This window comes from Suricata suricatta, chromosome 9 (genome assembly GCF_006229205.1).
Source record: "Suricata suricatta isolate VVHF042 chromosome 9, meerkat_22Aug2017_6uvM2_HiC, whole genome shotgun sequence".
Taxonomy (NCBI): Eukaryota; Metazoa; Chordata; class Mammalia; order Carnivora; family Herpestidae; genus Suricata; species Suricata suricatta.
Genome location: NC_043708.1, coordinates 110,137,639 through 110,157,266, shown reverse-complemented (window position 1 = coordinate 110,157,266; position 19,628 = coordinate 110,137,639). Strand labels below are relative to the sequence as shown.

Here is a 19,628-nt window from a genome sequence, read left to right as displayed (position 1 = left end):
CCCTGAGAAAGCCTTAGTCTGGGATTTGTCTTTTTTTTTTTTTTTTTTTTTTGGTCTCATTCAGCATTTCCCATGTTTGTTTTATGGCAGAAGTTCTTTTCTCCAACAGAAGCACATCCTGACCTTCCACAGAATCTCTCTTCTAATTATACACTTTCAGAAATGCTGTAGACATTCCCTGCATCTTTCCTTTCCACACGGGTGCTAATAGGATTATTCCTTTACCCTTCAAACGGACAGAATCCTGTGTGGTATTTCCAAGGATGCCTTTTGTTTTATTAATTAGACTTGGATAAAAAGGAACCTTTTTTTTAACTTCCTAGGCTCAGACTTTTCATCAGCTTAGGAGCGGTGCTGTCTTCTTTCTGCTTTGATTCTTGCTTTGGTTGGTTTCTTCTTTGGACCTCGAGGTCTGCTGTGTTCTCTGCCGTGTGTCTGTCCTTTGGGTTTTCCTCTGCATGCTCAGAGCGCTCCTATCCGCCACATTTACAGATTCTATTTCCTGCCGTGTGAGGACTGTTCTTCACTTTCCAAATGCAGTTTTAAATTCTGCTACTGCATTTCGGTTTCTTTATAGCCTTTCTTTCTCTTGTAGGGTTTGCTTTGGATTTCCACCTGCTTCTGAGCCTGCAAAGCTTCTCCTGTCATTCTCTCCACCGTGTTTTCAACTCTCCTTCCTTAGGTTCACATTTTAACTAAATGAACTGAGTACAAAGCGAATGTGGCCTGAGAGTGATTCATGTTTCCGTGATAAACCCTTTTCAAAGGGATTCTTTTTCTCTGCCTTTTGAGAGACACGATCTTTTCCTTTCACGCTACAGAATCTTTCCAAAGGCTCTGCAAGCATGTGTTTGCATGTGGGTGTGTGCGTGTGGGTGTGTGTTTGCTTTTACTCCTCCTTAAAAAAAAAACACGAGTGTTTTGTAAAATCTCACTATTTTCCCCAAAACAGGAGGGAAAGAAGATTGTCTTTAGTTCACCATCCACTTGGGTAGTTTTCCAATTACCTTGTCATAGTTTAGTCTGAAGGGCTGACCAATGCAAACTCATGTCAACAGGTGGCTGGGAACACAAATTGCCTGTGACATATGACATATGTTCCCCCCTCTCCCCCTCCCCTCCCCCCCATTGCCTGAGTTGACCTGTGGGTCTTCCAAGCTGCAGAGTTCATATGGATGTGTGTGTGTGTGTGTGTGTGTGTGTGTGTGGGTGTGTGCATACGCACACGCTGTTTTCCCCACTCAGGTCAAGGCTTCCCAGGGCCATGCTGAGCTCAGAGATCCAGTTGAGGGAAAGGGGTGGACACTGACAGGGAGCAGGCCCAGTGGGGAACTTTGCCTGTGCGCCAGGCTGAGCTTTATGTTAGGCTCCTCCTCTAGGGAACTGATGAAGCCAATGCAAGGGTCAAGCCCATCCTGTCAGGACAGGAGAGGTGTGGTAACATGGAGAAACTCCAGGGAGGAGCTACCCCCAGTTACCTACTTGGCCTAGCAACTCCGTGCACCCTGACCTCCCCGTGAGCTCCTCCCAAATGTCATAGACCCCCCTGCCCTCCAAATCCACAGGCGGTCAGCAAATACTGTCAGGATCTCATCTACTTGCTTCTCAGGAGGGAAGTTTTGCTTTTCCCGACACTGGAATTGTGAATCAGCCTTTGGGGGTCTCCCTTCCATCTGGATCTTGTCCATTTCCCACAGATCCCCAGCGTGTCTGGCTTGCAGATGCGCCTGCTCTGGCTTCCCGGCTGACACAGGCTTTCCCTTCTTCCTCTTCTTTTGATCAATTCTGCTGGGATCTGGGCAGGAGGAGAGTCCTGCACCAGCACAACAGGATGTTGTGTGGGACTTTTCCTTCTGTTCTGGAATGCAGCTAAGACCCAAAACTATGTAGGAAAGGCACGGGGGAGCCCGTGTCCTTACACTCAGGGAGTTGCCAGTGAGCCATCTCCCTTCAGCAGGGCTTGCCCCAGGGACTGTGCTGGCTCTTCCCTCCTCAACCCCACCGCCTCCCGTGGCCTGTGCCAGGGGCAGGGGGCGGAGAGTCATCTGCCAATGCAGGGAGTGCAGGGTTTGTAGCAGAGGCTGCTCTCTTCCCTCTTCGGAGGGGAGGGCTGCTTTCCTCCCTGAAGCCACAGGGAATTTCGAGCAAAGCAGCCCAGCACGTCCTCCTGCGGTGGGTGGGCGCCTGCGGACCCGGTGACACACCTCGGAGCTGTCTGAATAGGGAAAAGGGAACGAGGAGACAGATGGCAGGAGGAGAGAGAGGTGGGAGGTGGTTGGGTTCAAGTCCACCCGCTGATGCCCAGCTGGGAGGACCTCGTGCAGGGCTTCAAAGGGTGCACAGGCCCCCCAGACGGAGCCGGCTTTGGAGCAGAGGATGAGTTGAAGGAGCCAGAGAGGCAGTGACCATGCACCCAGGACAGGACAGTCTTGTGAGATTTGCTTCCGCACCCCTCTGTCCCAGAGATCCCCGGAGGAGAGGGCAGGAGGCTGGGTGTAGTCGGATTTCCCGTGCTGTGTCCTGTGGCTGGGGGGCCCTGTAGCTGGGGGGCAGCGCTCTGTCTGAGCAGGGGCGGGGTGCCTCCAGGGGACGCACAGGACCCGCTCTTGGGCCCCATCACAGAAACCAGCCTGCCCTAACAGATGAAAATGGCAGCAAGTTGGGCCACGTGGCCATTGTCATTGAGAGCCGTGCCACACAGCAAGAGAGGGGATTTGTCTTTTTTTTTTAATTTTTAATGCTTTTTATTTATTTTTGAGAGACAGAGAGAGACAGCTGGAGCAGGGGAGGGTCAGAGAGAGAGGGAGACACAGAATCCGAAACAGGCTCCAGGCTCTGAGCTAGCTGTCAGCACAGAGCCCTGTGTGGGGCTCGAACCCACGAACCATAAGATCTGACCTGAGCCGAAGCCAGATGCTTAACCAACTGAGCCACCCAGGTGCCCCAAGAGAGGGGATTTGAGCAGGACCGAGTGTGGTGAGGAGGGTGGCAGTTAGAAAGCAGCTTGACACCTCAACAAATTGAGACTCAAATAAATGTATGACTCTTGAACAAAATCGTTCTTAAAACTAAAAAGGAAAAACTCTTGGGGTTTGGAACTTTGTAGTGATCGCAAAGTACAGCGGTGTGGGGTAGGAGCATCTGTGAGGACGGAAAGAGGCCATCAGCAGGGGACCGAGGGGGTGCAAGACACGTCTTGCCCTTTTGCTTGCAAGTGATGAAGCCTGATTCACACTAGGTTTCGCAGAGGTGGGACTTATGGGAAGGATCCTGGAGCATCTCACAGAATCTAAGTAAGAGTCTGGCAGTTGGGACTGCTCGATCTCTCTCTACAGTAAGGGCAGAGAGAGAGGGAGAGCTAGAGAATCCCACGCAGGCTCCCCACTGTCGGCACAGAGCCCAGTGTGGGGCTCGATGTGGGGCTTGAGCTCCTGAACTGAACCGTGAGGTCATGACCTGAGCTGAAACCACGAGTCTGACGCTTAACCCACTAAACCATCCAGGTGCCCCTCGTTTTTACTTCCTGCGGCAGCTCAGCCTGGCCGTTTTGGCTCAGTGTAGGCCAGTCTTCTTGCAGGGCGCAGAATACGACCGTGGACACCTTCCTGGTGTTGGAATTTGGAGGTTCTGCCACGAGCCAGGACTGCCTCTCAGTGGCCCCACAGGAGGCCTGGACAGGTCACCTGACCCGAGGAGGGCCGCTGCACAGAGAAGCGGCGAGGGAGCAGCCCTGGAGGAAGAGGCTTGGTGCCCATTCAGGCAGGAGCTACCGGTGTTTCTGGCAGGGGTCTGACAGTCTGACGCTGCCTCCTGCAAAGACATGCCTCCCATTAGAGGTTCTGGTGACACTGTGCCCCTCGGCCTCATGAGACCCATGGCGAGGGAAACCACAATAACATGACTACTAATAATAACATGCTTGTTGTGTGTGCTTTCTATGCGCCAGGCCCTGGGCTGTGCTCAGTCTGAAAAATGTCATTTACCCCTCACAGAAATCCCATTACTTCCACCCATCTCAAGGGTGACGGTGCAGCCGCTTGGGGAGGTCAGCAGTCCAAGGTCACACGGCTAGTGAGGGGCATTCATGGCATTCTGCCCATCTCTATCTGGCTCCCCAGCCCTCCCTTGTTAACTGCCAAGCTCTCCTGCCTCCAAGACTGAACGTCTGGGCCTTGGCATTTCCAGAGAAGGAAGAAGAGTCTTTCGGGTCGGGGATGGAGTTCCGCTGGGGACTTATATGCATCAGAGCCAGAGGCTGGGAAACTCCCTGGGCCTGGCTGCGTCTCTGTGAGGTCTCAGAGGGTGCTTAGGAGCATCTGAGAAGATGCTGCGGTAGGCCCTTGCTGAGGTCGGTGGAGTGGCTGCGGAACCGTAGCTGGATCCTTCGAGGAAAGAAGGAACCCAGGTTCTGGTTTTCCCTCCTCCTCCACGAAAGAGAGAGGACTCAGTCCCTGTTCACCATCCCTAGACTCCAAACGGGGGTTTGCTACAAGGGCTCTAGCTGGGTCAATCGGAGACTGCAGGCAGCCCTATCCCCAGCAGAGGGCGCCAAAGCCTCTTCACACACCCAAGTCCCAGGCCTGGCGCAGGAGGGGCGAGCGGAGAGGCAGGCTGGCCAGTGGGGCTATAGGTTCCCTGCCCGTTCCTCATGGGTGCCCCTGCGGCATCAAAGAAGGTCAGATTCAGGGTGTAGGGACAGATGCTCTGTCCATAACAACCCACTGAGTTTACAGATCCCAGTCAAGCTATTTTCTGGGCAGGCACTATAATTCTAGTTTCTGTCCTGCTGTGGGACAGGCAAAGAATGACTTTGCAGGAAGGGAGGTTACAAACCCTCCAGGTCTTGGCCAGGTAGGTCTTGGCTATAAGCTCACTCTTGTCATCCTGGTTGACCATCCCAACAGTCCTATGAACCAGGGCAATAGTAGCCTCACTGTACAGGATGATGAGGCTCAGAGAGGTTAAGTTACTTGTCTGAGGTCACACAGCTAGGACGTGGTGACGTTAAGATCTGAAACGCTCATCTCTCTGATTACAAAGTACATGCTGGTTTCGCATCTTCAAAACTGGATTTCTCAAACTCGTGTTTTTCTTATGTGTAGTCCCCACCAGTGAGGTTTCAGGAGCAGCTGCTGGCTTGTGGCAGGAATGACTGAGCTGAGAAATGAAAGCCAGTGGACTGTTAGTGGCCAGTTTCTAGGAGTCAAAGGAGTGAGGGACTATATTTAACTGTTTGCTGTGGGCGAGTCAGCTGATAGGGAGGAAGGGCCCACGTTGGGCAAGAGGAGAGAGAGGCAGAGACAGTGAGACAGGAGAGAGAGAGAGAGAGAGAGAGAGAGAGAGAGAGAGAGAGAGAGAGAGAGAGAATGATATAAGGCATCCACCTGCCTGGCTGGGCTTCTCACCATCACCGTAGGTCTCTGTCTCCAGCTTCGCATGGAAGTATGACAGCTAGTTGAGGTCTCTTTATGAAGGGAAGGCCTGGGAGTATCACCAGGCTCATGGGACAGAGGACACGGCTTGCAGAAGAGAATCTTCCAGGCTTGAGGGGGTCTTCTCCACACCCACGACATCGGTGTCTGAGCCACCCCAGCCTGGGGGTGCTGGGGCTCCCTCCACCAGCACGTGGCACCGCTCAGGTCCAAACCAGAGTTTCTCAGCACCACAAATATGTCCTAGATGCGGTCAGGCGTGAGCTGTGTCCCTTTGATTCACCTGACCTCAGTGGCCCCTCTTTGTGGGCTAGGACAGCTCTCTTCTTCCCACAAGAGGAAATGCAGACACTTGCTCTAGATGTGCTTGGGCTTGGTTTTCTGGAGTAGTCAGCTTCCGGGGGAAGAGAGCCAAGTTCTGGCCTTCTCACACAGAGGTCTGCGGTTCTGCCCCTGCCTGCCCACAGCAACACCTGACGGGCTTTCTGGGCATTTCTCTCTGCCCCCTCTCTACCCTTCTCCCCACTCAGTTCTCCAGCCTTCCTGCATGTCCCCAAATCCCTCAAGGCAGGTGGCACAGAGGCCACCAGTGCCCAGGACTCGGCTTCCCGAGAAGGCAGTGGACCTGTAAATAACAACAGAACTGCTCTATATGTAGAAGTTGCCCCAACTTTCCTGGACTCTCTTATGTAAGCAGAGAGGAGGCTGGAACCCCGGAGGCCACACTGCCTTGAGTGGAGGCACGAGGGCCCAGCACGCCCACCCAGGGACCTTCCCCAAAGGGCATTCTGCACTGCCCCTTGAGGGAGGCTCACACCTGAGCAAATGCTCAGGCTTTGGCACCCCTGGGAACCATAGATGGGTGGGGGTGGGGGAGGTGGGTGAAGGAACTCGCCTGAAGAAAAAGAACTGACTCTTTTCATGGTGTAAGTACTGCCCCCCCTGATCGATTTTAAGCTACCGACATGATGCTCCTGGATGCCGAATTGGGGAAAGGTGTGCAAATAATGTTTTTCTGAGCCAGTACAAGCTGACTTTGGCATACCACTGCCTAAGGGGGAGGGTGTGCATCTGGGGGCCCTAACCTCAAGGAATCACAGAATCCCGTGGAATGGGGGGAGAAGCCCCCAATCAGATCTGTGCATTTACACATCCCTCCCCCCGGGGTTAAGAAAGGGGAATGATGGGGCTCCTGGGTGGCTCAGTCGGTTAAGTGGCCGACTTCGGCTCAGGTCATGATCTCACAGTTCGTGAGTTCGAGCCCCGTGTCAGGCTCTGAGCTGTCAGCAGCTGTCACAGCCTGCTTCAGATTCTGTGCCTCCCTCTCTGCCCCTCTCCTGCTCACACTCTGTGTGTGTCTCTCTCTCTCAAAAATAAATAAATGTTTAAAAAAAAAGAAGGGGAAATGAAAAACTCAAGGGAGCGTTATGAAGGAATTTCTTTCAGAAACAATCAAATCACTTTGCGATTTAATTGCCTAAATATTTTTTACCTAATTTAAAATTGCTCGTCATGTAAGTAATTGGGCAATGCATTATTGAATTACAGAGGAATTTAGTACCTAAATTGAAGGAACAATCAAACATTTGCATCTTTGAATCAAGTGGTTGACTGACACCTGGGGAGGGATCCACAGGGTGGCCCCGGTGGGGGTGCGGGGGGGAGGCTCGCTCTCCACTCCCCTCGCTCTCTGGGCTTTTCTTAAAAGTTGCCCCGCACACCCTGGAAGCCTGAATGTGGCAGAGACGGGTTTCTGTGTGGCTCCCCCCAGCCTGGGACCCTCGCCAGCCTCCCCTGTTGCTCCTGTTTTTACTCCATTTTGCGTCACTCCTGAGTTGTCCTTTTTGTCCCTGGATTCTTCCCCTGCTGCCCTTGGCTTTTGTGTTTCTGTCCTCTCCCTTTCTCCAGCTGTCTTTCTTCCTCTCCTTTTCTGCCTCTCTGCCTTGTCTCACGCCCTTCTCTTCCTCTCTGTGTATGTTGTTTGCTTTGCTGTTTGCTTTCTCTCTTCACGCCTTTCTTTCTCTTTTCTCCTGGGCTCTTCCTTGCCATCCCTGTTTCTCTTAGTCTCTGTTTTTTCTTGGAGTCTCTCTTTTCTACACACACACACACACACACACACACAGACAAGCACACACACGTAGACACAGACACACATGTAGACACAAATACACAGACACACAGGTATACAGAGACACCCGGCTGCACTCTGCTCCCTGGCTCCTGCCTGCATCCATCTGGGCACCAGGCTAGTTGACACTCCCGGCCCCTGCTACTTCAGCCCTGCCTCTTGAGGGAAGCCCAGAGCGGGGTCCTGTGCTGTGGGCCCACTGACATAAGACATACTAGGATTTCATCACAGCTGTGAGCCACAGGCTGTGGGGCGTGGGGAGCAGCAAAGCAGCGATGGCTCTCTGAAGAAAACCAAATCCTCAATTTGTAGCATTTGCCAATTTCCATGGTGTAAGCACTCTCACCACGGCCGACGGCAGGCTACCGACGCAATGTCAGTGAACGAAGAATTGGGAAAAGAGGTACTTTGGTTCTTTGGAGCCAGTGCCAGCTGACGTTAGCACACCACTGAGGAAGGGGAAGGGACTTCCTGCCCGCCTGCAGGAGCTGGGCGTCTGCAAACGGCGCTGGCCACGGGGCGGCCACAGGGCGGCCACTGCAGTCTCCCTGAGCATAGAACAGAAGTGCTCGAAGGGGCAAGGGCATTCCAGGTGGAGGGCGAGAGCCGGAGTGGAGAGAACCCCAGGGAGCCCCAGCCCGCATGTGGAGCAGCCAGGGCACGGAGCTGACACCTTGTACTCCCATCTTCCTCCTTGGGAGCCACGATGGGCACGGCACGACCCAGTTCTGCAAGCATTTATTTGATTGAATGGAAGCAGACAAGGCCGCTGCTCTCTGGGGGGAACAGATTTCATGCCGGGCATCAAAGCGGGTGAGGAAATGAGGAAGACCCAGGGAAGTTGCTGGTAGGCAAGCAGATGCACGCAGAAGGCCGGGGGCATGCACCAGTGGAGGAAGCTGCTGTGCCTGGGCCGGGGCAGCTGAGCCTTGAAAGATGAGGAACGTGTAGAGGCCGAGAAAAGAGGGAGCAAGCATACTCCTGGGCTGCAAAGCCTCCCCACCGTGCTTAAGCCTTCCAGGTAGCAGCGACCTCACACCCTCAAGGCTGGAGAACTCCTGGCAGTTCTTCCATAACCAGACCCCTCCCACCATCCTTGGATGGAATCTGCCTGTCCTTGTTGGGGACGTGTCCAAAAGAGGGTGCTTGGGAGGAGGTGAGCAGCGTCACGCTGGGTCTCTGGCTAGAGGGGAGAAGGCTGCTTGCTTGAGTTTCTTGGTGTCAATGGCTGTATAATAACACTGCCCTCCCCCCTCCCCCCTGCAAAGATATCCAAATCCTAGTCCCCAGAACCTGTGAATATTACCTTATATAGCAAAAAGGACTTTGCAGATGTGATTAAGTTAGGGGTCTTGAGATGGGGAGATTCTCCTAGACCATGACTTGTCCAATGTAATCCCAAGGGCCCTTATAAGACGGGGGACAAGAAAATCCAAGGAGGAAATAGGACCTATGACAACAGAAGCAGAGGTGGGTCAAAGTTGCTGGTGGCCTCCAGAAGCTAGAAAAGGCAAGGAAACAAATTCTCCCTTAGAGCTTCCGCGAGGAACCAGGCCTACTGACTGACACCTTGATGTGAGCTCCGTTGAGACTGATTTTGGACTTCCGGTCTCCAGAACTGCAGGGGAATAAACATGTGTTTTTTATGTGTGTTTTTAAGTCACCAAGTTTACAGTGATGTGCTCCAGCCCCGGAGGAAGCAGACCCAGGGACGAAGATTTGGATGCTCGTAGAGACTGCCCCTCTCCTGCGGGGAGTGCAGCTAGCAGAGGGGGGCAGAGGGGGTGCAGCTGAACTGCCGGAGAATCACAGACAATTCCAGGTTGATGCAAGAGCACTTGGCACATGACCCACACTCCCTGAGTGGGGCTGCCGGGGGCAGGGGGTGTGGCCTGGATGAGAGCAGTTCTTGGGAGAGGGGGAAGCAGGTGGTATAATTATATAGCCCTCTGCAGGCCACACTCATCTGGTCCTGAAGGGGACCTGGGGCACAACTCAGGATCCCCGAAGCTCTGGAAGGTGCCCCCTACTGAACTGTCTTCCTCTGGTCCGCAGGCCCGGTCCTGGACCACTTTCTAACATCTTTGACTCTTCACCTACCAAGGAGCTCCACAGGGTGTCCACATCTTTCCCTGTGCAGGGAACTGGGGGTTTATTCCCAGTTTCTGCAGCTGCCACTGTCGTTAATCCCGGGAAGAGCCCTAGCTATCATTCCCATTTTACAGATGAGCAAATGGATACTCAGAAGGTTGACACGAATGCCCAAGTTCAGGGTCAAGATGCTCCCTAGGTCTTCCTGGTACTTCTTCAGGCTCTGTGACTTTGCCTCCCATCACTCACCATTTCCTTGCCGCCCCCCCCCCCGCCCCCCGAGCTGTCATGAGCAGGCCATTCAACTTCTTTTGGTCCCAGTTTTTTGGGGGACTCTAGTCTCTGCCCTGCGTCCCACCTAGGGCTGTTTTCACTTCGCTCCAAGGAGACCAGATGTGACAGGCTTTATACAAGGGCCTGTGACCCTGCTGCTCTGAATCCTGGGAGGCCCTCCCTCCCCATGCCTCTCCCTCATCCAGTCTGGACAGCTCTGGGCCCTGATCTAGGGGAGAATGAGGAAGCAGGAGAAGAAAGGTCTCATCTTTGGCTGTTTGTGTGATTTTTAAGATAGACTTGTCACCTTTGTTGGGTTTCCCTTAATGCTGGGAATTAGGCAGGACAGCTGTGTGCCTCGGGTGGTTTGTGTGATGGGCCTTGCAGAGGGGGAGGTGAGGGTTGAAATCCAGCCGTGCTGGGCACCTTTCACTCGCACAAAGGCACCATCTCCTAAAGGGCTGCATCTACCCAGAGGGGACGGCCTTTTCACATTGTCACAAAAGCCCAGCATTGGTTCTCAGTGGGAGGGGATGGGTTGGTTTTGCAGGAGGCCAGTGTTGCAGCTCAGACCCCAGGGCCTGGAATCCAGAGTCTAGAAGGGAAGTAAGAAGCAAAAGCCCACCCAACTCACTGTTGCAGTGACAGAAGCCACTGGAATCCCTCTGTGGGCTACCCAGGCCCTCCCAGAGATAAGCGGGGAGTGGGGGTGGCGGGGGGCTGGGGACCCCAACGTTGCCCACTTCTAAACCTTTGCCTGCTTCTCTCTGCCAACCACAGAAGGGCGCGAGTCCATATTAACTACCCCAAAGCAGTTGCTTCCCTGCTCACCTCCCTCTTCTCCCTTCCCAGTCCTCTCTGTATGGGCTCCGGATTGCTGTGCCTCAAAGCCAGACTTCAGAAACTTCCATGGTTCCACCTCGTCTAGACTGGTGGTGAGTGCACATCTCACACACACACACACACACACACACACACACACACACACACACACACCAAGGCCAACAGCTGCTCCTTTCTCTCCCCTCATTTCCCTTTGGCTCCCTGCCATCTCCCGTCCCCCAGATCCCACCTCCAGACCTTTGTGCAGACTGTTGCCTTCCCGGAACTCTTTCTTTATCCTTTCTGCCATCTAAATATCAACATCCCTTAACGTGCTACACAAAGACCCTCTGCTCATGTGGGACAGAAGGACATCTGGCATCAGCTGGGCAATGGGCCAGGACAAGGAGGTCTGGGAGTGCAGCTCGGTGCCTTGAGTGCCCCGGGGACTGGGTTTGAAGAGCACCCCTGGTGTGCCCTTGTAGGGCCCCCACCAGATGGCAGCCTCCTCTGGGTCTAAGCGCCTCCCAGGGCCCCCCTGGCTGGAGGACCAAAAGTAGAGAAACAAACTCGTCGGGCCCTTCGGTCCTGCTGCTGCAGAATTCCCAGGAGACTGCCAGCTTATAAACCAGCCAACACAAACGTACTGAGCTTGGCGACCAGAGGACAGCGAGTGTGGGCAACTAACATGCGGTGGTCCGTATGGGAGCCGCTAGCCGTGGTGGATCCTGCGCACATGAAATGTGGCGCATTCCAATGAAGAGGTGTGTGCCGAATATGTAAAATACACACTGTATCTCGAAGACATAGTAGAGAAAAGAGAATGTAAAAAATCTTGTTAATAATCTTTTTATTGATGGGGCGCCAGTTAAGGGTCCAACTTTGGCTCAGGTCATGATCTCCCGGTTCATGAGTTCAAGCCCACATCTGGCTCTACTGTCAGCGCAGAGCCCACTTCCAGATTCTCTGTCCCCCTCTCTCTGCCCCTACCCCCTACTCTCTCTCTAATAGAAATAAAAAACATTAAAAAATTTTTAAAAATAATCTTTATATTGATTACACATTGTAACAATAATATTATGGCTATATTGGGTTAAATAAACCTTCTCACCTGTTTCTTTTTACCTTTTTAATGTGGCTATCAAAGTATTACAAGATGAGTCCGTGGCTTACATTACATTTCTGTTGGACGTTGCTGGTCTGAGGTGTAAAACATAGGGAAGGTCCCTGGATGGGTGTTCACACGTGAAACAGGTAGTGTGGGGAGCGGCAAAGATTTCAGCTACTTGGCCATTTGCTAGCCGGATATGTCACTCCCTGAGGGGAGTTGCAAAATAGGCAGGGAGGCCACTCCCTGTCAGAGGAGAAGCCAGAAGATCAAAGATCAACCGCCTGCAGGCAGGGTAGCATCAGCCCCTCTGGCGCTGTGCTAAAACACTCTAGTCTGGTTCCTCTTTTACTCCAGCCTTAATCCCTTAACCCTGTTTCCTAGCAACCGACCTAGGTCAGCTGCCTTGTTTTCCCGCCTTGAAACCTTTATAAGATAGGGTGTTTTCTCAATAAAAAAGAAGAGGCTTGAACGAAAGTGTGTGTTGTGTCTTTACTCTCTGTGCGTCCCCCTTCTTGCCCTTTCTCTCCCTCTCTCAGGAAAAGAACATGCGACGATTCTCCGCCCTGCTGGCTGGGGCGGGACACGACAAGGTAGTGTTTAGAAATTGGGTAGAGAAAACAGAGGCAGCCTCCCACTCCTGCCCCACGCGGGAACGATGGCAGCTGGAGGTGGCCTCAAGTGCTGGCCCCAGTGCTCCCTCTGCAGCAGAAGGACACTGCTGGCGGAGCTGCTCGCGGTGCGGCCAAGTCCTGGAGCACAGCCTTTAAGCAGCGGCATCCTGGGTGTGTGAGAGCAGGGCTGGGGGGCAGGGGTGTGTGGACGGAGGCCTGTGGGCCCTGGGAGGAGGCTGACAGATCCTCTCCAGGTGGCCCTCATTACTACCCTGAGATGACTCTGCTAGGTCCCTCTTCCCTCAGGCCACCCTGGGTGGTGACCCTCCACAGGCCATCAGGAGGATTCTCATCACTCATAGTGAATGATGCTGGACCGCTGCCTGCGTGTTTTGGGGAGGAAGGGCAATTCCCAGTCAAGAAAGGGGGCCTGGGAGAGGATACGGTGCTCACTGCACCTGCTCATAAGGCTCTGGGGCTGCCCAGAGATGCTTCCAAGGGGATCCCAATGACTCCTCCCTCTCAAGCTAATGGCTGGCGCCCTGCAAATCTGCAGCCAGAGTAGAAGCCTTAGGACCTCTGAGAACCAAGAACCATCTCTGACCCAGGGCACTAGGCTTCCTCCTCTGTAATCCCTGCACCCAGCCAGAGCAGGGGAATTTCAGAATGACTCTGGGCAGGTTGCCTCTTCCCAGGAGCAGCCTTGCCTCCCGACTGGGGTCGTGGTTCGTGGAGGAGGCGCGCCCTCTGCAGGACGAATATGCAAGTGCAGGTTCACAAGGAGGAGGAGGTGGCTTACTGTGGAGGTCATGGCTTAGGGCTGTGGGAAGTCATGAATCATGGAGATCCCCTCTTCTGTGGCGACTTCTCCCGGGGTTACAGAATAAGTTTACTGGTGCACCTTACTCCTGCAGTGTCTTCCCGGCAGCTGTGGGTTCTCTGAGTTTGACTGGACCAAACACCTTTGAAGACATCCATACTATATAAGGTAGGTATTTTTTATTCCTAATTTACAAGTGAGAAAACAGAGGCTTTATGAGGTTTATTGTCCAGGCTTACCCAACTATATCCTGGAATCTGACTCTGGAGCCTACAGACTATAGGGGTGGCCTTTTAGGATGGGAATAGAACTGTGAGGATAGTGTCAGACAGACCGCTCTGGAAACCTTCATTGAAGGGACTGAGATGAGGGAGGGTGATGGAGGAGTACAGAGGATCTGGGCCATGGGGTAGGAGTGACACTGGGAGTTTCCAAGTTCTCCCAAGGAGACATTTGTCAATGTCTCCCAAGCCCCAGTTACCATGTGCTATTTCCCGACACTCACCCCTCTTTCCCTGCTCCGCAAGGCAGCTTCATTCTACTGCCCATGGCCCTGTCGTCAGCCACCTCTGCTGGGAACGGAAGGAGAGAACAAACTCGCCTGTACACGTGGCTGTCACACTTCCTCCCATTTCACGGAGCTCTGTGGGGGCTGTGATGTCTCCACCCATGGGATCGCTTGCACACCTCAGGCCTGCGACCGTCCCTGAGCAGAACTGGGGTGTGCAGCCGAGTTTGCCAAGGAGACAGAAGTCAGGAGTCATTTCTGAGCTTTCTCTGGGTCTGTCATTGGGGGCCTTGCCCCTGTCCCCATCGTGGCAGACCTTGTTTCTCCTCTTCATACTCTCTCCTGGTCCCCCTGCCTTTGTCTGACAGGTTCTCCAACACCCACCCCTGCAGAGGTTAAGGGTTTTGAGAGCCCATTTTCACCAACTCCCCTTCCTCATCTTTACCTCCCCTGTTGCTTCACCGCCCCTCAGCTCATATTGGTCACGCAATGACCGTCACCATCCACCACTCCAGCCCTGCCGCCTAGGCTACTTGTACGGTGGCTACGGTCACCCACCACTGTCCCCACCACCGCGGTTTTCTCTCTCCCAGCACCCCTGCATCGCTGTCCTCCTCCCCAGGACTTCCACTGCCCTCCCCTCCTCACTGCATTCCTTTCCCTCACGACTACTGTTAACATTACTTCTGTCATCGCCACCTTACACCCAGTGTCACATGCGATATTGCCAATGCCATTACTGCCACCACCACTGCCACTAGCATGTGCTCCCAGTCCATTTTCACCGCCCTGTCATCACCGCCATCGCCAGAAACAGCACTGCTCTCACCTCTGCCATCTCCTCAATTATTTCCACCCCATGGCTTCCACCATCACCTCTCCTTTGGCCTCCTCCACCTCCACCATCAGGGTCACCACCTCTCTCCTCCACAGCTCATGCCTGCCTTTGAACCTGGAACTTGGGCAAGGAGCCCAGTCAGAGAGAACATTTCCCTGTCTGGCAGGCTGCACCCCCGGCCCCTGCCCCGCCCCGCCCCGCCCCGCCCCGGATTCCTCAGAGAAGACCATCAGGAGGCCAGGTGTCAGAGCAATGGCCCCTCTTGACCCTTCCTCAGGATGCTTCTGACAGGAGACAACTCAGGCCTCCCTGTCAGCCATGCCTGTACCTAAAGAGACAGCTGCTGTCTGGTTGAAGGATCAAGGCCATTAATCCAGGGCTGCCCTTGTTTGCATAATGATTGCATACATTTGCATTTCATTTGCTCCCAGCTTCTGAGTGCGGCACTGTGGGTGTTCAGGTACCATTTGCATATCACTGCAGGTGAGGGTCAGGCCTTTGAGCCTTGGGCACTCTTTAATTCCCTACAGAGATTCTTTTATGTATTGGTACAGAAAAGAAGGTGGGATGCTTAATTCTAGAGTCATTCAGCTGCAGGGCTCTAAGGTGGGGAGGTCGGGCAGTCCAGTAAAGAGCCAGTGGGGCAGGGGCCGCTGGAGGCTTTGGTGGGGTCCAGGGTTGGGGGGCTTGGCTGCAGAGACTTGTGGGTTTGGCCCCCCGTATTGGTATCAGTTCAGGATAGTGCCCTGTGTAGCCACTCCTGTCCTCTCCCGGCCATAATTCATTTGCTGCGTGACCTTGGGCAAGTCCCTTCCCAGCCTGAGCTGAAGGACGGGGTTAAACCACTAACCCCCCTCCATCCGACACCTGCTCGAGCACCAGGGTTCTCATTCCTGACTGCACATTGGAACCACCTGGGGGAACTTCTACAACTACCAGCATCCTGGCCCCACCCCCAGAGATTCTGATTTCACCAGTGGGCCTTGGGCATGAGTTATTTTTAAAAGCTCCCTGGTGATTCTAATGTGCTGCCAAGATTAAAAGCTACTGCTTGTGACTTTACCTTCCACCCTGCCCCCAGCCTCCTGCCGACTCCCTTGACCCACCTCCCTCATTTCCAGTTGCTGCTAATCTTTTCCCCACTATAGGCTCACTAGCCCCAGGGTCTGGCAAGACAGTGTGGCTATTAGTGCTTTTGTTCAGAGGTCTCAGAAATAACGCCTGGCTGGGTAATGTGCCATTGCACTTGGCAATGAACTTCCCCACTCTCCACTCTGGCCTTGTTCCATTCCACCTCCCTGCCTGGGGCTGGTCCAGAGCAGGCGGCAGGGGCTGGGGTGGGTGGGCTACTCCTGGGCCGCTCTCCTCCACCCCTCTTCTCCCACACTCACACGGCTGGCTCATTCTGGCCTCACAGGCTTTGCTGTCACTGTTTTGTGCCTGGCAAAGAGGCTCGGTAGCCCCTCTTGGATCTTTACACTCAACCCTGCACACTGACATCCTTATAACCCCAGAGCCCCAGCTCAGCCCTTGCCCTGTAGAAGGAATGACGGCAACAACCTGAACTTGGTTTCAAAACAAGATGTGGGAAACATGGCCTCTCCAAACTTCTGGGGGTCATAACAGGCATGGGGAAGGGAGGTGAGACAGAGCCTCCTGCATGTTCCCCAGTCGTCCAGCCCTAGAACATCTTGACCGCCCCCCTCCCCTCCGTGGGTCCTCAGTTGCCAAGGGCAGGGGTGGCCTGTGAGGTAGGGGTCTGGCAGAGGGCCAGACGGGAGACGGGTGTGAGCCCTGGGGCAGATAGCACACCGGAGTGAGGCTGTGAGCAGGCAAGGAGGTGAGCACAGGGTGCTGCCCCAGAGCCAGTGCTGTGGTGTTAACAGTGTGAACTCGGGGGGTTGCCTGCCAGCTGGCCACGCACCCCAGCGCCTCTGGTTCTTCACCAGGAAAAAGGGGGCAGTGATGGCGTCTGTCCTCTGAATGAGGCTATGGCAGAGGCGGCTTATGATGTGCTTAGTGTGGGGCTTGGGACGTAGTAATCACTCCGCAAGTGAAGCTGTGAAGACGGGTGAGGGTTGGGTCCACAGCACCCTCCCTGTTCCTGACCTCTTGGGGCTCCAGCACACTCCTCATTGTCACAGTCCCCTTCCTCTGGGGCTTCAGGCTCCTCGGGTTCAGTGGGAAGGTGGGACTGAGGAAGACTTGATGCCTTGTGCTTTGGGGTGGGGGCTGCAGCTCCAGACTTGGGGGGCCAGGCTTCTCAGAGGCTTCTTGGTGGGGCTCCAGCCAAGGCATGGAGGCGGCAGCTCAGGCCTCAGCGCTGATGAACTCTGGACGTGCAGACCCTGGCCTATGTCCCCCCCAGAGGTGAGAGGGTGAGAGGGCAGGTCAAGTCACCTACCCTCCCCCAACAGTTCCAGCACCGGCTGGTCCATGTAGGGGGAGACCTGGCAGGACTTGAAGTATGTGTGTTGCGGGGTGGCGAGTGCAGTCAGGGAGAAGGGATGGTTCCTATGGTCTAAATGGATCCAAACGTTGGATCCTGAGCCTGGGTGGCTCAGTCAGTTAAGCATCTGACCTCAGCTCAGGTCATGATCTCACGGTTCATGGGTTCGAGTCCCCTGTCCCGTGTCGGCTGTCAGCTCAGAGCCTAGAGCCTGTTTCGGATTCTGTGTCTCACTCTCTCTCTCTGCTCCTCCCCTGTTCATGCTCTCTCTCTCTCTCTCAAAAATGAATAAACATTAAAAAAATTTTTTAATAAAATAAATGGATCCGAAAGGCCTTTTTCTGAAAGGCAGACAAAAAGAAGATGTTTCCAAACCAAACATAGTCACAACCCAATCTGGTTAAATGACAAAATCTCTAGGGGTACCCGGAGGCTGCAGTGTGAGTGTGTGATTGTGCCTGGAGCGGGGGATGGGGGTGGGGTGGGGGAGGGGTCTGCCAGCAGCAGCGGCTTGAGGATCCCCACACAGGTGCCATTTGTCACTTTGCCATGTTCCACTGACACTGCTGGCTCTGTGGGTGGTCCCTGATGTGAGTGACAGGCCTTAGTTAGCTGAGGAAGAGACTTCCTATTCCCTCCTATTTCACTCCCTGCCTCAGTTTGCTAAAACTTCTTTTTCCTTCTTTTCCTTCTTTCTCGCTGTCTTCCTTCTGTAAGAGCACGAGTCTGAACCAAACAGACACCATGACAGGCTTTAAGTTTCCCCTCTAAACTAGAAGGTCTAAGGATCAGTCTCTCCAGAACTATTAGGCGGTTACACATTGCCCGAGGCAAAAGAGACCACCTTGCGGTATCCAATCAGGAAAGGCCAGTTACCTCTCCCTACATTCCTAAGGGTAAGGCTTACAGATAGAAACTTTAGAGAGGACCCTGTTACCTAATGTTAAAGTTAACCCGATAGTCACCAAATAAGACCCTGAACTCGCTCTGTAATTGGTTAATTTCAAAGATACCCTAAATGTTGTAATTGGGTCCCGCCAAAAGTAATGAATGCTCTGAATAATATGTATGGTTAAACCTGTTGTCAATGATACTGTACATTATGACTGGATCGCTGCACCTGTGTCGCGATTTCCTGTAACTCCCCCTTCCCAAAACTCATAAAAGCCCTACCCCACCATGTTTGGGGCTCTCAGTATGGATCCACTGCGTTGGTGAAGTCTGTGAGCCCGAGCCCGAGCCCGTAATAAAGCCCTTTGCTATTGCATGCGTGATTCAGTCTCCCTGCGGTCTCTGGTCTTTGGGGGATACCGTGACTTGGGTGTTACACTTTCTCTCTTGCCCTCTTCACAGGCCCGTCTGATCAATGGGGTAGGTCCTGGGCAGTGGAGCCCCTCCCAATCCCACTAGCTACGTGCTTCCTCCTGCAGCCAGGGGGAGCCCTTCCCCCTCTCTGGACAAGGGTCTGTAGCTTCAGCCCACCCAGGCTCTGTGGGCCTCCTCCATCTCCTTTCCCCTTCTGAGTCTGAAACACAGGCTCTGGGGCCCTGAAACTTGGCTCTTTATACATGCTGCCTCTGCAAAGCTCTTAGTGGGTAGAGAGCCACTGTGCTGGCTCCAGGAGCAGAGTGGGCTTGGGGTCACTCAAGGTGGCCAGAGAGGAGAGAATGAACCACAAGAATGACAGGAGAGGGGGTGGTGAGGTCATTGAAGAAACACCACCAATCCAAACTTTCACACCAAGCTCAGGACCAGGTTTTGGAAAGCTTGGCTAGGGCCTGGGTACTTCCGTGTTCTTTATCTCTATGCTCACAGCCACCATGACTCTTTTAAAAATATTTAGGTCTTGCTCATTGGAAGTGTGTTAGACACTAGTTTTCCTGGAATACACATTTACCACTGTTTACATCTCTACCATGATTGAGTGCCGTCATCACCAACACCATCATCAGTATTAACACAGAGGTGGCCATGGTAGATGCTCAGTTAAGTTTTTGCTGAGTGAATGAAAGTCACCACCACCACCACCAGCAGCAGCCACATCTCCATCACTGCCAGAATCGATATGACACCTCTGCCACCAACACTGCACCATTACTAACATCACCATTAGTACCACCAGGATCATCTGACGTCACCACCATCACCCCTCCTATCACCCACCACCACTGCTTGTTACCTTCTCTCATAGAGCCTTGTTCCTTTCCTTCAGAACACAGAAGGAGATTTTGCTGGAGTTCAGCTCCAGCGGGTCCAGGGTTCCCTGAAGGATGGACGGTGTCGGTGAGAGAGAGTGAGAGCGCCTCAAGTTTCTTTCTGATCATCAGGCAGGCATCTCTGATCACCAGAAAGGCATCTCTGCACTGACCTGAAAGTCAGCTTTATTTAGGGAAAAAATGTATGGGGGCAGCACGAAAGTGGCATTTTCCTTAGATAATGATTTCTGATAATAACTTTCTTTGGTATATAAAAATTTCCCAGAACATAGATGGGTAGAAGACTCATGCATAATTGTTATCAATAGTGATTGATGTAGGTGATCTAG

General features: G+C 53.5%; 1 long non-coding RNA gene across 1 annotated transcript; it reads right to left on the bottom strand.

Moving 5' to 3' along the window:
* Positions 1 to 13,336: 13,336 nt before the first annotated feature.
* LOC115300819 lies at positions 13,337 to 19,341 on the bottom strand. Its single transcript, XR_003912868.1, has 3 exons — positions 19,263 to 19,341; positions 13,794 to 13,860; positions 13,337 to 13,430 (listed from the first exon to the last, which is right to left on the bottom strand). It is a non-coding gene; the product is annotated as an uncharacterized LOC115300819 (long non-coding RNA).
* Between the last annotated feature and the right edge of the window lie 287 nt (positions 19,342 to 19,628).